Raw genomic sequence first — 14,148 nt, forward strand, 5'->3', positions numbered from 1 at the left:
GAAACTACGCTAGTATAATATTCATATGTTACTGACAAATGTACTGAAGTATGTATGGTAACCTACTGAGTGAACATTGAAGGTCAAATATGCAAGTCCAATCTGCTCAAATGTTTTCCTATTCTCTACCCTAAATTTCTTTACCACAGTGTACAATGCAGCGATTCCAACAAACATTTTCGAAGGCAAATTAATCTATCTACAGTAGTTTAACGAAAGCTGACATATTGCAAGATACAAGGATAACCACAGTTAAATAATTTTTTATGCAAATAGATCACGAACGATCCTCAGGTGCAGGCCCTGTATACAAATAACTCCCACCTGGCACCCATTGACAGGAGCAACCTATTTTGTAACTACCTCAGTAAATATCGTTCATTTATTAAAAAATGACTCCTCACACCAGGAGTTAAACTGAACAAAAATTTTATGGAATTATTACTCTTATTAAATAGGAAGAAATAATCATGATCTCTTTACTCAGAAGAGACTTGAATTCTTAGTGGAAAAAATTATTTGAAATATTTGCTATTTAATTATCTATTTTCTTTATGTTATATAATGACAGAATTGAACTTTTTTTAATAGGAGCTAAAATATGAAGAAATTAAGTTACACTAATGTTGACTCTCAGACAGAAGCAACTAGCTGGGTTTAATGTTAAGTCTTTTAGACATAACAGAGGCAACAGCTAGCATTCACATCCAATGCAAATTAAAGTAGTACACAAAATATTAAAATTTAGCTGTCAGATTAACCCTAAGAAGACAGGCAACAAGGACAGACAATTTGTATTATTCACAATGCAATATACATGTCTGTTATACACATTCAGACTGATGCTCAACAGTGAAAACTGTAAGATAATTTTGAAAGTAAATGAATTTACGCTGGAAAACACTATTACGAGACTAATTTATGTATCTGACCCGGGCCCCTGGTATGGTCAGTCAGAGCTGACAGTACTTACTGCCGTGTACTAAAAAATGCGTTAAGAATACCTGACACCAGATTTAAATAGCTGACATAGTTCTAAAAAAGGAAAATTATGTTATTGATACATGCAGTACTTTTTAACAAATCACTTAGCAGCACGCACCATGGCACAGTGGTCTCATAATTTTCTTAATTGACAAGACGCATGCATGAGCTATATATGAAGCTTTGTGAAACACGACAGTTCTTTAATTCTCAAGTTTATGTCAGTAAACAAAGCTCTAATCTGGAGCATTACATTTGTACTACTAGTGCCAGATTTTTCATGGGAGTGACAGGCAGGAGTAAACACAAGCACTCTCAACATTAAACAGACATGATGAGCTTGCACTTTGCTGTCAGTAGGGAAGTCTAGCTAAAATAATGTATATTACATTGCTATCACAATTCTGATGCTGATAGGAAAAATTCCTGTTCGCACACTGCAGGATCCACACTTGTCACACCACTGAGGTTTCCTCAGCGCAAGTGCACAATGCTGGCACAACGCCAGGAGCTGCAACTCTTATCGCACGCTATCTGCCTGTCCCCACTGTAGATTTGACACTAGCATCTCATTCCCACCTCATGTGGTATTACTTGAAAATTGCTTGAGTTGGAGCCCATACAGGCCTGGGGTGCCACACACAACCTCTACGAGATAACAGTGGCAAATAGAGCAGAATCTATATTGACATGTCACATCACATTAGATAATGTTAGAAAAAGTAGTTTTGAATCTGTGTTACTAAACCTGTAGCCTACCTCCTGTGTAAATGTGACTGTAATAACGCAGTCTTAAAACTTCCAAATATTGTTTGCTTATACAAAGTTGTGAAAAATAATGAATGGTTCTGTTTAAATGAGGTAGTACTAACTGCAACATTGAAGCTACGACCATTATGCATGGATAGTAGGCACCCATCAACAGTGGAAGGTGGACATTGTCTTTGTTGTACAAATACCATCGACATCGAAGTAGTAATGACTAATTCGCGGGGGATCTGAAAGATTCTCGTATGTGAATTTCACATTTCGTGGCAAAATTTGCCTCTATATTTGCATGTAAATCGTTACTGTTATTTTGTAGTGAAATCTATTGAGATGAACAGAACTGTTTTATTAGTGATTGTTAGAAACATCTTTATTTCTTGGTCATAAGTATCAAAGATGTAACCAACTGCAGGTTACTGTTATTGCACTTCATATGCCAAAGCTTGATTTAGAAAGATACGATGTGCAAAAGTTATCTCCAAATTAAAAAAGCAGGAAATCAACCACGTATCTAACTCCATGCTCTGTTGCTGTGACAGTTCTGCGCAGTTCATTTGCCTTCTATCTTGTACAGACCAGTCATTTGATGGGGGACTCTGGCTAACAGACACACTTCTGAATTTTTGAGATGCCGCTTAGCAATGTTGAAATACTGGACAATATAACATGGCTGTTAATAGGTTACAAGTGTTCTGAATTTTACTTGCATCAAACATGTAGAGGATGGGCCTGAACTAACTCACTTATAACAATGACAACCTCAGGAAACAATTGAGTAACAGTCACTACTTAATGATATGGGTCATGTGTTGCCTGTCATTTTGTTCTTTCAAAATAAGTTTAGAGTCTCATCCCAGTCAATCATAGTTCAGTAAGATTCCGAAGTCCACCCAAAGGCATCAGGGGTCCCTACGACTGTGTGTGTGTCAGTTGTGTTCCCACAGAAACACAAAACACGGTTATAGGATGGCTATCCTGTGAGAGGGAGGTGTAGTTCGCTTCCCCACACCACTTCTCTTCCCTCTAGTGGTCATAACTATAATTTATTACTATGTTAATAGTGACCACCGACCTGAAAACCTAACTTGTTGACATATTTCAGACACACCAAACATCTTCGCCTAACATGTGGATAGCTATTTGTGGTCCTACTGCTACACAAAGTACGTTGTCAGTTCCTTATGTGGCATTGTATGGATCCCATGGCTATGAATGCTCTTGGAAGTTGCGAATTTGAGAATTTGTAGAATGCTTATTTCCAAGGAGTAATGACACTGAGAAACACTAAAATAGTTACTAAGTTACCGACATATCTCACACTATGAATTCCTTGAAGTAGTTTTCCGAGCTCTTGGTAGCTACCTAAATTTCTCCAACATGTTGTATATGATACTTGTTGGGAATTTAATCACCTTAAAAATTGATGGCATACTTTTACCTAGAACACACTAAAAGAGAGTTATTGTGGAAAAACTCTTAAGTGCCATTTCTCGGTGGGGTTTTCAACATGGTGGATACACACAAGGAAAGAAGTTCTATAACTTATGTTTTACATATTATCCCTCTTGTGAAAAAATCTACCTGAAAGTTAAAAGCTATTCCATATTTTGCAACCAATATCATTTCTCAGAGCTCTCTGCTAGGCTATAAAACCATTAAAAACCACGCAAGTGATTCAGTCTGGTAACCACATCATGGCCATGTGCATCAAAAACCATCACTAGCACCAGTGTGGCAGAGTCATTGCCACAGGCAAATGTGCAGCTAAGATGAAGTGAGGAGTTGCACCACCTAATTATGGGGTGAAGTAGTTGGATTCTTCTTGTAATTGAGGCGGAATCACTAAAAGAATGAAATAATGGGAACAATGGCTATGACAGTTCTCTCTAGGAAAAAGAAGGGGCAATAAATGTTTTCACTTGACATTGTGCAGAAACCTTGAAATTTTATAAATCTAGTGTGTTTGGTGGATAAATGTGGATTTGGTGTTCCCAAAAAGTGTGTCTTATGCAGATTGACTCCATTGTTAGAGTGAAACATTGCTTCATAAAAAAAAGAAAAATATCTTTGTGTCATTGTCTGTGCTTGCCAACATCTCAGTGCGGAAGTCATTGTGTAGCATAATCTCACAGCATTAGTACCTGGACCAGCTGCAATCTAAGATTTGAAGTGTGAACATTTACACAGTATTTTGGAACCTGCTGCGCATGAAATGTATCCAAACTTGCTAGACGTGTCAATTTCTGTGTACTTCACTATACAGCTCAAATGTTATTCACATTTTCTTCTGGCATTTAAGACTGACTTCAAAACTATCATTACAAGGGGTGTGGCTCTCAGTGAAAGTGTGTGTGAAATTCTAAATGGCGGTTACCGACTCCCTTTTTTGCAAACTGGAGGACCACGAGTTCCTCTGTTGTGGTGTAGTTGCCAATTTCTACACTCCAACTCTGTTGACATTAGCCCACGATAAGACAAATTTTAGAACGTACAGAATTGTTAATTGTTCTCAATCAAATAACAGCCCCATCTCTGAAGTAATGGGAGAACTGACATCTGGCGCGAATGAGAGGTGCTTCCCCTCCAGGAGGATAGGTAGCTTGAAGCTCCTACTTGATGCAACTGTCTCCTTTCTCCAGAAAACCATTTCTAAATAAATATGAGCTTAAGAATACTGGTCACACAGTGTGGGGTCCCATCACTAACTGAGCTTTTCCATCTGCAGTGCTGCATAGACCTCGGCAAAAACTTGCTGAGGTTCCACAATGGCATAGAGACACCCTTTCTACCACCATGTGGTGAAGTGTCCACGCCCAGGGAGGCCTTTGCTGCTGTGCCGGGCGAGAGACCAGAGGGCCTCGAGTCTATGCGCATCGCCCAGGGCTCACATGCTGGTGCGGCACCACCCCTTGGCGAGTTCAATACTGCTCTGCTCCGTATTGTATCTTCCTGGCTTTGTATTCATAGAGGCAGTGCAGCTGGCATGAGGTTAAGTGGATTTGCTAGTTATTTGTCTTTTCTGTGAAACTTAACTGTCATCGTCAGCAAGATTTTGAAATTTTAGAAAATTGTGTTAAGCTATCTTCACTTCCATACAATAATTTGAATTTTGTTCTATCTGGTATGTATTCCAGGTGTCTCCCAGGAGCTGTCATCCATGTTTCAGCAGAAGAGAGGTTATCCAAAAGAAGAGAATATTTGTAGCTTTTCAATTTTTAGAGAGCCCTTATATTTATGGCGTGTCTTGCACTATGTTAAAAACTATAATCAGTGAAACTCCACAGCCATTAACAGTGGTAATAAATAAACGCCTCCATGCAGCGGAATTTCCAGACTTCCTGAAAGTAGCACGCACAGTGCCTGTTAAAAAAAGTGACAGTCCACATGAAGTGTCAAGCTTCTGTGTTTGTGTTTGTGACCACTTCTTATTCATCCATATTGTTCAACAGTGACTGGTTTTTAGTATTGAGAGTAGTTGGTGGAATTGTTTTCCTGCATCCTCGTGTATCACGTTTTGAATGTGGAGTTATTTTAATACTGTCTGCGTACTGGATTTGTGAGAGGGAGTGGGGCAGTTGCAAACAGATCAGTTCAGTTGGGGCGCAGCAGCGAGGTGGACACTGCAGCGTGAGGGCAAGCCGGGGCCACTGGCAGCGTGCCGCCTCTGCTGGGTCGAGGAGGGCTAATTGCGAGAGCGACGACTTCGTTGCACACCGAACCCTGGGCGTTTAAGTTGAGTGAGGAGTTAACTGCTAATGCAATCTCGACTATTCCGAGATCTCGCCTTTGGTCGGCGGGTTGTAGGTCTCAGGGCCGCCGAGCCTGGTGGCAACGAGTGAAGTGTTTCGAGGCGGTGAAATATTGTAGCCGCCTTTCCCTATTTGTTAATCATTGAATTTAGTATTCTTATTAGTGAAGTGCAACCAGCCGTAGCTTCTGCATTGTGGCCGTTAACACCCCAGTTACCTGCCCTGGAGGTTAGCGTACTTTTCCGGCGGTGTACCTTTCCCCATCGTGTTGATGCCTCTTGTATTGTACTGTGCATATTTATTGGGAGTTCTACCTTAGTTCTCGTGTTTCCTTTGGCCTTGGGTGTTTTTTGAAGACGTGGAGCTATGTCTCTTCTCCCTTGCCTAAAAATATTCCATCGTTGTACCGGTGATCGGACGTTAGGCGGATTGGTTAGTCGGTCGATCGGCACTTAATTTGCCCCTAGTTTGAGTTGCCATCCAGTTACATGAGTACAACTCTTGGCTGCCTGTCTCAACTTACCTTGTGTTTTAGTTACCTTACCAGGCAGACCCTTTGAACACTTGCTGAGAACTGCTTGTCCTGATTCCCGAGATTGTGATGCTTATTTTAAGGATGTTTGTAATTTTCTAATTACTGTTTGTGTGGCCTTCAACCGAGCAAGAATTTCACTTCTTTCATGATAAGCCCTTCAGCCGAGTTACATTTTGTTTGAAAACTAAGTATTTATCTTAACATGTGCTATTGGAAACAGTTCTTCTCACTCTTAATTCAGGCCTTCAGCCGTTTGTTTGAGGCTGTTGGTGGCCTTCGGACCTAAAATTGTAGAATTTTTTTCTCTGATAAGGCCTTCAGCCGTCATACAGACAATTGTGTTTTTTAAGAGATTTCTTTAAATAAAGTTGACATTTGTTGTGCTACCGAGAGTAACTGACTACGTACTCATCCACCATCTTAACCTTATCCTGCCCCATCCTTAGAAACCAGCTCTCAGTTCTAAAGGCAGCTGCAAATTATTTTTATTGGATTGAAGACTGAACGTTCCACTGGAGGTGAGTCATGATGAGAAGATGAAGGGTTGTCACCTCAGCAGATGCCGAGTGCCAGCCTGTCAAGACTCGCTGCTACAGGGCGCGGAGGGGAGAGGATCCTGCTGCACGAGGTCCACAGAAGCATTGGCTTTATTCTGCTGTCAGCCTGCGGAGTCCAACGCAGAAAAACCGTTGGTGTTTCACACCAGCAACATGGAGGCCGACCAGGGGAATTTATCACGTGGTGACACCGTCATACAAGGTTTTCACCGTCATAGATTCTTCGAGTCGGCTAAAGAGATGATCGTTTGCCTTTGTTGGACTACTTCGAGGCTCTCCGTTTAGCAGAGTAAGGCTCAGTCGTTGGTAGGCTGGGAGGACGTAGGAAGTCTTCACAGGAGTATTTGTTCTGTCCTTTCTGGTCTGCCAGTTGTGTAGTTTGTGAGTTCGCCCTGTGAGGCGAGATTTTGATGGCTTGTTGCTCAACTGGATGAGGGGGATGGCGATGCTACCATTAACTGGGCGAATTCATAACACCAGACTAATTTGAGGTCACATCTCTGCATGGCCGTGTCCTTCATGGAATGAGATGTAGGAACAACAATACTGTAAATACTAGATGGTAGAACGCAGGGTTTGCGACGAGCTAATAACCTGAGAGCGACTGGATATGGTACTTTTTCCTTTACCCACAACTCTTAGACAGCTCGCTCATCGAGATACACAGGATAATCTCGAGAGGCGGCGGCATGGTCACCATTGCAATTAACACAGTGGGAAGGAGGCGGTTAATAATAATTGCCCTCGTTCGCATCCCTACCACATTTGGCCAGTTGTTAACAAGACATTCAAGTCAATGAAACGTTGGCACTGGTAACAGTGCATCAGGGTTTGGACGTATGGTCGAACTGTGGTAACTTTATTGCCCGCTTTTATCTTGAGCGGATGCAACACTTTATCAAAAGGGCACTAAGGAAGCATCTATCTTTTCCACTATCCGGTGGACGGCAGCCACACCCTGATCAGAGCCGTATGTTCGGATTTCGGCCTGTGTCAGACCATCGAGCAGCCTAATGTAAATAACACTATGGGAAGATTTCAGAGCTCCATGGATGGGGTAGCCATGAAGAAGCCAAGCCATATGCAGCTGCTGTGCTAGATAATCAGAAGTAGTCTCCAAAAGCAAAGCGTCATTCCGTAAACGACAAAGGTTTCAAAGGGCCGGCAATTGCATCGACACCTTTTTGAATAATAAACGGATTTACCGTTGCAAAGGACTGACGTCTTCAGTACGTGAAAGCACGAGGAACTATGGTGCAGCTGATAGGGTCTGAGTTGGGAGCTTCGTTCTGTTTATGTTTGTTATACATGGACTACGAAGGTGATTGCCAGCATCTCAGACTGCACACCTTAACTGGGGCTCCGCTTCACAAGGGGCACACATGTCTTAAGTGATTGATCTCCCCTCAGGTCACACCTACCAAGCATATGCCAGGGACCAATCGACAATTTGGTACAGGAAAGCCGAAGGAGGGGGTGATTTCATGAGCTGCTACCTAAAATATCGTTATGTGGGAACCCCACCTGTCGACCCAGGGAGGAGGAAGAAAGAAGAGGAGTGTCAAACGCTTAAGCAGAGGAATGAGAAGGTGAACAAGGAAACAAAAATGAATTAAAGAAAGTGATGAGACTGTTCATGTGTCACCTATGGACAGTGTGGAACACTCACAAAAACACCCACGACATGTTCCCAAGGGAGAGGAGAAAGAATGTCTAGTACCTATTGCAGTAGAAGCTAATAGTCTAGGAAGGTGCCATGCCCAACGGATTGAGCATCTCATCAGATTCCTAGGAGTCAACTATTGCAGAGACCTGCCAGGTGCAGCAGAGATACAGGCTGTCATACAGTGAAGAATGACTTTCTTCCTTGGGGTGCCATAGATAGCTCTAAACGTACATCAGATACACAGTGCAAAGAGCACAGGCTTTGGGGAACTAATTCTCTTGAACACTGATATCGCATTGGCGATGCCTTGCCTGATGGCAAACGCCGGTCCTCGTGAAAGGTAAGAAGTGGCAGGTGTCCACGTAGTCCCATTCATGAAGTTATCTAACATTCTGTACCTTCAAGTAGTGTTATATGCCTTTTTGAGGTCAAAAGGCATTCTGACGTAAGGAGGACTCTTGTATTGCCATCTCTAGTAGAATCAAATTGTCAAGGGTTTAACAGTAGTACCTGAAACTGCACTTGGAGTGTCTCAGATGACCTCAGGATTGGAGCAGCCAGACGAAGTGGCTGTTGACCATGTGTTCAAGAGTCTTACCCATACAATTGATTGCAGCACTTCATGAACTGTTAGGTGTGCTACAGTCCTTGCCTGGTTTCCAGAATGGAATTTATATTCCCTCCTTCCAAGTCGTGGAGGACTGTCCATCAAACGAGACCTCACTGAAACAAGACGAGCTGTCCTTTCGATTCAGGGCGCAGATGACGGAACTTGGCATAATGGATCTTACTCGGCTCATGTGCTCCTGCAGATCTGAAGGCTTGAAGGTTTTCTGCAGTTGGACAATGAAGTTCTGCAGAGCTGTTTGTCCGGTCCTGATTGTCAATAGTCATCATTCCACCAAGGTACTGACCATCGTCTGAAATGGTTTCTAGACTGGGGCATCGACTCTGCAGCAGCCCGTTTCATCTTTCTAGTGATATGGGCCACCATTTCTGGGGCACAATTCTTTTGTTAAAAAAATAGCCTGTTCACTGTACTGCAACCAATTTGCCCTTTCTATCTTCCATCTGCATGGTCTCCTATCAACCACCGTCCTAGTCAGCAGATGGATCCACTCTGGCAAGTAGTTACTGGAATGTAAATCTGGAGCCACTTCCCACTGAACTGAGTCTGCAACAACTGGAGTACAAAAACAAAGGTCAATGTCTGAAAAAGACCGTGTAGCTGTGGGAAAGTGTCATCTGACCCGTGTCCAGAAGGCAGATGTTCTCAGGATGGATGAGTAGGTATCATCCGACCCCTGGAGCATGTGATAGCCGAGCCACACAGCACACTGTGTGCATTGAAGTCCTCCAGGAGAAGGAATGGATGTGGGAGTGAGTAGATGCAGACGCACTGGCAGAACTCTCAAATAATAATTAGGCGGAAGATGCAAAGAACACATTGTGATATTAAAGGGTGCGAGAACTAATACAGCAATTTCCTGCATGGCCATGGTAAGAAGGTCAGGAGAGAAGTATCTGTGACCAATGAAACCAGCCACTCCACCTTTAGCCCTGTCTCCAGTAGTATCATCCTTCCTTTATGGGTGGTTAACCCGTTTTGCCGGCGTGTCAGTGACTAATATACGTATCTTTTAAGCAGATGCACAACGGTTTGTGGTGGACCAGGAGCTGCTTTTCTTCCAAATCTAATAAAATTGAACTGCAATACAAGAGTCCCTGTGGAAGCTATTTTTTACCGATTGTTGTTCTTTTATCTCTCCCTGGGAGGCAATGATTTATCGGGGAGGACAGTAGGACGTTAGCTTGTTCCTAGTCCTCCAGTTCCTCTCACGAAGTCCATATCCTCCAAAGCGTAGTCCCCATCACAGAGGGTGAGCCTTCGCCAATCTGAAGATTTAACTACAGCTTTCTTGGACTACTTCGGAAAGTCGTAAATTTTTCTTTACTGAAGGGAGGAGGTGGTTGCCTGGGGTTTTTTTTTGTGGTTTTAGGGCGCACAACTTCAATGGTCATTAGCGCCCTGACTACTCTAAGAATGCACCGCGAGGCACAAGTTGACCACAACAACTAAAAGGGAAAACACGATAAAAGACAGACTGACAGGCATAGGATTAAAAAACAGCATCATCAAATGTCCTTAGCGAGGTTTGTCAAATTGATAAAACGAAGAACACGAGCAGCTGCTCGTGGGTCATCCGCTAAAATGGCATCGAAAGCATTTGGCAGGTTAAGATCGAGGCGCAGTGTGTTAAGATCTGGACAGGACATTGAAATGTGTAACCGTCAGCAAGTGCCCACATGGGCAGAACGGCGCCGGCGCAGCCGTCAGCAGATGGCGATGGCTGAACCGGCAGTGTCCAATTCTTAACCGGGCTAAAACTACCTCCTCCCGCCGAGAAGGGCGTGAGGACGACGTCCAAGCCACGGGAAGAGGTTTTAAGGCCCGAAGCTTGTTGTCGGTAAGTGCAGCCCAATCGGCATGCCACAGAGATAAGATGCGCCGACAAATCACCCTGCTAAAATCGGACGAAGGGACGCAACAAGAAGCTGTCCGAGGCTGGAGGACCGCAGCCTTGGCCGCGGCATCTGCAGCTTCGTTCCCAGGGATACCGACATGGCCAGGAACCCACATAAAGCTAACTGGAGAACCGACGTCCACCAGCTGCTGAAGAGAGCGTTGGATCCGGTGTACAAAAGGGTGAACCGGGTACGGATCACTGAGGCTCTGGATGGCGCTCAGGGAATCTGAGCAGATGACATAAGCAGAATGTCGGTGGCGGCAGATGTAAAGAACAGCCTGGTAGAGGGCAAAGAGCTCAGCTGTGAAGACAGAACAATGGCCATGGAGCCGGTATTTGAAACTTTGTGCCTCGACAATAAAGGAACACCCGACCCCGTCATTGGTCTTAGAGCCATCTGTATAAATGAAAGTCATGTCGATGAACTTCGAACGAAGTTCCAAAAAACGGGAGTGGTAGACCGAACCGGGGGTGACCTCTTTTGGGAGCGAGCTGAGGTCAAGGTGAATGCGGACCTGAGCCTGGAGCCAAGGTGGCGTGCGGCTGTCGCCCACTCGAAAGGTTGCAGGGAGTAAAAAATTAAGGTGTTGAAGGAGGCGACGAAAGCGAACTCCAGGGGGTAGCAGGGCAGAGACATACAACCCGTATTGACGGTCAAGAGAGTCGTCAAAAAAGAAACTTTAAGACGGGTGGTCGGGCATTGACAGTAGCCGACAGGCATACCGACAAAGCAGTATATCGCGCCGGTAGGTGACTGGCAATTCGCCAGCGTCAGCATGAAGACTCTCTACGGGACTGGTATAAAATGCTCCGATCGCAAGTCGTAAACCCCGATGTTGTATGGAGTTGAGGCGGCGTAAGATGGATGGCCGTGCAGAGGAGTATACGAAGCTCCCATAATCCAGCTTGGAGCGGACGATCGACCGATATAGACGAAATAGGACGGTTCGATCCGCTCCCCACGACAGACCACTGAGAACACTGAGAACACGGAGGACATTTAAAGAACGGGTACAACGGGCGGCCAAATATGACACATGTGGAGACCAGCTAAGTTTCCTGTCAAATGTAAGGCCTAAAAATTTGGTTGTCTCTACGATTGGGAGAGCAACGGGACCGAGTCTTAAGGACGGTGGGAGAAACACTTTGTAGCGCCAGAAGTTAATACAGACCGTCTTCTCGGCAGAAAAACGGAAGCCATTGGCGACACTCCAGGAGTAAAGACGGTCAAGAGAACGCTGAAGACAGCGCTCCAGGACACGTGTACACTGCGCGCTGCAATAGATGGTAAAATCGTCCACGAAAAGGGAGCCTGATACATCAGCTGGGAGGCAATCCATTATTGGATTGATCGCTATGGCGAAGAGAGCGACGCTCAAAACTGAGCCCTGTGGCACTCCATTCTCCTGGCGAAAGGTGTCTGACAGGACAGAACACACACGTACCCTGAACTGTCGATCCATTAAAAAGGAACGAATAAAAAGAGGGAGGCGACCGCGAAGGCCCCATGTGTGCATGGTGCGGAGGATGCCCGCCTTCCAACAGGTGTCGTAAGCCTTCTCCAAATCAAAGAACACAGCCGCGGTCGGGCGCTTCTGCAAGAAGTTATTCATAATGAAGGTCGACAAGGTAACCAGATGGTCAACAGCAGAGCGGCGCCTACGAAATCCACATTGTACATTGGTAAGTAGGCGTCGAGACTCGAGCAGCCAAACCAATCGAGAGTTAACCATTCGCTCCATCACTTTACAGACAGCTGGTAAGCGAGATAGGTCGATAACTGGAAGGCAAGTGCTTGTCCTTCCCCGGCTTAGGAATCGGGACAACAATAGACTCGCGCCAGCATGCAGGAACATGTCCCTCAATCCAGATGCGATTTTATGTACGAAGAAGAAAACCTTTACCCGCAGGAGAAAGGTTCTTCAGCATCTGAATATGAATAGAATCTGGCCCTGGAGCAGAGGACCGTGATCGGCCAAGTGCGTTTTCGAGTTCCCGCATGGTGAATGGGGCATTATAACTTTCACAATTCGAGGAGCGGAAGTTAGGTGGCCTAGCCTCCTCTGCCTGTTTGCGGGGGAGGAAGGCAGGGTGGTAATGAGCGGAGCTCGAAACCTCTGCGAAAAAGCGGCCGAAGGCATTGGAGACAGCCTCAGGGGCCACAAGGACGTCATTCGCGACCTTCAAACCAGAAACTGGTGAGTGGACCTTAGTGCCAGATAGCCGGCGCAGGCTACCCCAGACAACAGAAGGAGTAGAACTGTTTAAGGTGCTTGTGAAAGCAGCCCAGCTGGGTTTCTTGCTTTCTTTGATAATACGACGACACTGAGCACGTAACCGTTTATAATTGATACAATTCGCCACTGTAGGGTGCCGTTGAAATGTGTGTAAAGCACGTCGACGAGCACGTAAAGCGTCTCTACATGCTGCGGTCCACCAGGGGACCGGTACGCGACGTGGAGAAGAAGGAGGGTGAGGGATGGAATATTCAGCAGCAGCGAGAATGACTTCCGTGAGGTGTGCGACCTGACGATCGCAGCTTGTAAAGGTTTGATCCTGAAAGGTCGCCCTGGAAGAGAAGAGCCCCCATTCTGCCTTGGAGATGGTCCAATTAGAGAAACACGGAGAGGGGGTATGCTGCAGGAGATGGATAACACACGGGAAGTGGTCGCTCGAATATGTATCAGAAAGTGCATACCACTCAAACCGGCGTGCAAGTTGGGGAGTACATATAGAGAGGTCTAAATGGGAATAGGTGTGAGATGTGTCCGAAAGAAAAGTAGGGGCGCCAGTATTGAGGCAGACAAGATCGAGCTGGTTGAAAAGGTCTGCTAACAAGGAGCCCCTCGGGCAGGATGCTGGAGAGCCCCAAAGGGGGCGGTGGGCATTGAAGTCTCCAGTTAACAAAAATGGTGCAGGTAGCTGAGCAATAAGTTGCATAACGTCTGCCCTGGTAACGGCAGATGACGATGGAGTGTAAACGGTACAAAAGGAAAACGTAAAAGTGGGGAGAGTAATGCGGATGGCAACTGCCTGCAGGCCGGTGTGCAACGTGATGGGATCGTAGTAAATATCATCCCGGACCAGCAACATAACCCCTCCATGAGCTGGGATACCTACCACAGGGGGTAGGTCAAAACGCACAGAGGTGTAGTGTGCCAAGGCAATTTGATCGCATGGGCGTAGCTTCGTTTCCTGGAGGGCTACGACGAGCGGACGGTGCAAGCGGAGCAGCAACTTCAAGTCCTCTCGGTTGGAGCGAATGCTGCGAATATTCCAGTGAATAAGTGCCAGCGTAAGAAGAGGAAGATGAGAGAAGTGGTCACCTCGAAGGCCGCTTAGGGCCTGGCTTCGAGCGAGC

Source organism: Schistocerca americana, chromosome 2, assembly GCF_021461395.2.
Source record: "Schistocerca americana isolate TAMUIC-IGC-003095 chromosome 2, iqSchAmer2.1, whole genome shotgun sequence".
NCBI lineage: Eukaryota > Metazoa > Arthropoda > Insecta > Orthoptera > Acrididae > Schistocerca > Schistocerca americana.